Source organism: Sinocyclocheilus anshuiensis, unplaced genomic scaffold, assembly GCF_001515605.1.
Source record: "Sinocyclocheilus anshuiensis isolate Anshui unplaced genomic scaffold, SAMN03320099.WGS_v1.1 scaffold274, whole genome shotgun sequence".
In the NCBI taxonomy this organism is placed as follows: domain Eukaryota; kingdom Metazoa; phylum Chordata; class Actinopteri; order Cypriniformes; family Cyprinidae; genus Sinocyclocheilus; species Sinocyclocheilus anshuiensis.
Window position 1 is genome coordinate 2,459,781 of NW_015547698.1, and position 4,215 is coordinate 2,463,995.

The 4,215-nt window shown below is 39.4% G+C and overlaps 1 protein-coding gene across 3 annotated transcripts in view; it reads right to left on the minus strand.

Annotated features, from left to right (window-relative positions):
- The window catches only part of LOC107703845 (type II inositol 3,4-bisphosphate 4-phosphatase-like), a 121,011-nt gene extending 117,045 nt beyond the window's left edge, over nt 1–3,966 (minus strand). For all 3 annotated transcript variants that reach the window (XM_016506612.1, XM_016506611.1, XM_016506613.1), the window contains exon 1: nt 3,725–3,966. The gene's annotated coding sequence lies outside the window, so the exon portion shown is untranslated. The remainder of the gene's footprint in view (nt 1–3,724) is intronic.
- Between the last annotated feature and the right edge of the window lie 249 nt (nt 3,967–4,215).

Genomic DNA, 4,215 nt, shown 5'->3' on the forward strand with positions numbered 1-4,215 from the left:
TCAAATAAATGCAGCTTTGATGAGCATAAGAAACTTATTTAAAAATATAAAAAATCTTACTGATCCCAAACTTTTGAACGGCTATATATATATATATATATATATATGGAACCCCTTCAAACAACATTTTTCAACTCTTCCACTCCACAAATCTAACTCACATTAAAATCACTGCAAAGCAAACATGAGCGGCACGTAATATCACCAAATGTTCCTGTCATTTGACTGTTTGCCTTTTTTAAATAACGATTTACCCGTAAAGGAGCACATATGGTGTTTACCCAGACAAAGTGTTGTCAGATATCAAGAATACGGAGTACAGTTTGGCTTTGACAGCGATGTGGGGTAACTGCGAACAAGTGTTTATTCCTGAGGAGGAATTGGTTTAGCATCATCATCACTTCAATTCAGCTAAATAAGAAGGTCACTAGCCACTATACAGGAGGTTAAAACAGAGCAAGTAGTGATTTATTGATGTTTTACATGTGCTGAAAAGGTTACGGGCCAATTCACAGTATTGACAACGACTTTAGTGGAAGAGCCAGATGTGTGTCGAGGTAATAGCTAAATCCTCTACATACACTTCAGAAGTACACTACTATACATCACACAACATATAGTGTACAGTTACTCTTCTGGTTTGCCTTGGTCTATGTCTTTTTGTAAAGATTGCAGTGCCTGAGGAACACAATCTCAAGCATCATTACTCCACAAAACTCGATGAACAGTGTGCTAAGTCATGCAACTCTGAAACAACGCTGTCCGTGCAGCAGAATCGGTTTCAGAGAGTGACGAGATAAAGGAGAAACTAATGCAACCACTGAGACTAGTCATCTACATACAGTATATCTCTACATATACCACTTGCACCGGTTGCAACTGTTCAAGCAGTCTCTTTTAGATCACCTGACTACTGTAAGTCAATTGGATTGTTTTAAAATAAAAATACCAAATGTATATTGAATACTGAAGGAGCAACACAGTAAAATAGAGCAGTGAATGAAGTTTGACTCATTGCAAAACCAAGTAAATATGACCCCAGACTTAAGGCAAAAGGCCTTCAACACACACTAGAGTGATATATATTGATACAGGTGCAATACTGATATGACAACATTTGTCATCATATGCAAATAGTTTAAATATGGGAAATCTAAAAAATAATAGCAACATTTAAGTACAAAAGGTGAAAATAACCACCTCAGCAAGTGTGTAACCACTTTTCAGTTTATTTAATTCATTCTGACATTTTATAACCTCTCATTTGATGAGATCTTCTGTATTACTTTGCTGTACTCTTTTTGGCCAAAGTGTGTTTTTTCATGCATTTCTGCCCTATATACTTTTATTACTCAACAGTTCCTTAAAAACTATTGATTTTATCACCTTGAACAAAACTGAAAATCATAAAAATGTGATCAGCCATTCTCATTAGCAACATGAATCAACACTCAAAATCAACCTTTAGACCTTTAGCAAGCATTTGTTTTATTGATATGGCCATATTTGCAATCCATTTAGACAGGTAGGTGTTTAGGAAAGTCGTTTTAGTTTCTGTTTAGAGTTCGGTTTAGAATAACAAACCTCAAAATGACCTTTTACCCAGAAGGCCTTAACTCCTGTTGTACTTTACTCTAGAAATACTCTGCATGATTTATCTTGCTTTTCTTCTTCCTAGAGCACTTTTATACAGGCACACTCACAACAGTGTGAAATCTTGATAACAAGCCACTTGCAGCGTAAAGGTTTTTGTTTTGCTGTACTGTCTTTCTTTCTTTCTTTCTTTCTTTCTTTCTTTCCATGCTGAAGCTCTGAGGAGACTCATGAAGGACCAGACATCACCGCAGAAATAGTCTCAGTCTCAAGATGAGTCACATGCGAGAGCGTTTTTATCTCGTGTACTTTTCCAACTGCTGGTGGAGGAATTTTTCTGCTTTTAAAGGGCATCCTTTACACTGACCTCTTCTACACGAACACTTCCTTCCTCAGCGCTTTCACGCTAATAGAGCAGCTTCTCAGGTGCATTGCAACATAGCAAAACCAAACGCATGCACACACACACACACACATACACACACACACACACACACAGACACACACATATACTTGTATATATATATATACACTGTATATAAGATACCCAAGAACACAAAAAAACAACAACAGCTAAAAAAAACAAGCTGTTAAAGCCATTTATACTACAGACAAAACAGAGCGTCTAAAAACCTGTTACGAACACACATAAACTCAAGCAATAAATGTGCGTGGACACAAACAAACACAGAGAAAAGAAGAGACGCAGCCCCTCATTTTCACCAACAGCTTTATAGTTTATAGCCAGAAGGAGCAGGACAATCTGCTCGTCACTCAAGCTGATGAACATAACGAAACTTGATAAGAATTTCCTGAAGGAAACAGCAATTTGCAAGGCAGCAAAACATGTGTTATGGTTTAAGGTGAGTGTATGTGTTAGTCCTTGATTGAGAGTGAATGAAATGCCGCATCAGAGACGCTCTGACGCTGTCATGTCATGCAGCATATTGCTTCTGATCAGTTGCACATGAAAAACATCACATGCAACAGTAAAAAGTTACATCTATGCAAGGAAGACCAACGTGCATATAGATATCGCAATGACATCACTGTTGGATACATCTGAAATGCTGAACATTCTATGAATGCAAGTCAATGGGAATATGGGAAAGTATATATATTGCTCAGGCCACTTAATCAGCCAATATTTAGCCAATTTAATATATAATTAAAATGTGTTCTGACACACACACCACACACATATATATATATATATATATATATATATATATAGTGATTATCTATATATAATATATAAGAATTTATATCCAAATAGGATTATATATAATAAAATTAACATTCATATCGATGTGATGTAAATCCAGTTTACCACTCATACTTAGCATAACCAACACTAAAATTACAGACAAAAGAAGCGCTTTAAATGGAGAACATTAAACAGTTCAAACAGAATTAAATCCAGTAGTTTAACACTGAACAAACGCTCGCCAGAATGTCTGAGGAATATCAACATTGTTCTGCTTTGCAAGTGAAATGAGAGAAAGAGGAAAGATAAAAGTGAAGTTTCCTGACATTAATAATGAGCTGCTGCTGCCACTCTCACTGTGTGTGTGTGTCGGAGGCTAAACACAAACTTCTGATCATGCCCTCCCCTCGTCACCGGAGGAAGCGTGCATGCTCAAAACATGACACCGACACAAACACATACACACACTTACCTTGCTACCTAAAAGAAGACATACCGCACACATCTGCTGTTTATATAAACCTAATTCTGACTCCAGACTACCTCAAAGAAACTTTCTGCATGCTAGGACTCAAAAAATATCATGCACTTTATTCATAAATCATTCGATAACCTCCCCAAAGGGAGAGTTTGCCACATTTAGCTCACGTCTGGGTACCATTTTCCCCCCAAATTACAACAAACACACATCTGGCTCTTCAAAGACGACACATCTCATACTCCAAATCCCCAAATGCACTTATTCCCCACACAATTAATTCCCACACGGATCACACCAATGTCAGTCCAGCACCAGCCAATCCATCCCACCTGTGCGTTCGGGTCATTTGGCTTTGGGTGACAAAGCGCAGAACCCTTAAGATGATCCACACCAGCACAAACGCACTCAAATGCTGCATGTTGCCATCCTGAAAGCAGACTCACTTGTTAAGAGTAGCGCTCGCACTCCGAGGTCCACAGAGGAAGTGTCCTAGCAGAGCCGTCGCGGGGCAGAACCACCTCACAGGGCTGCTGCACGAGACCGCATCTCCTCCTAAGGAAACATTTGCAGCCTCCTTCCAGTCTATGCATACCAGCCGGGGCGAGCAAACACACGTGCATGCAGCGAGCATGCAGAGCAGCAACACGACCCGACTGAATGACTGAATAAACCACTGCAGATCTGAGCCCACGCCAGAGACACACAGAGAGAGAGAGAGAGAGAGAGAGAGAGAGAGAGAAAGGGGGAGGGAGTAAGACTGGGGAGGCGTGTAATACTCAGAGATTAAGGAAGGAACAGAAAAAAGAGAGAGAGAGAGACAACAAAAGTAGGTGAGTCAGAAAAGAGAAACAGACACACCTCACACGGGTTCAACAGTGACGGGGGTCAGTGACTCAACAGCTACTTGAATTAACACACCCAGACACACGCTGAT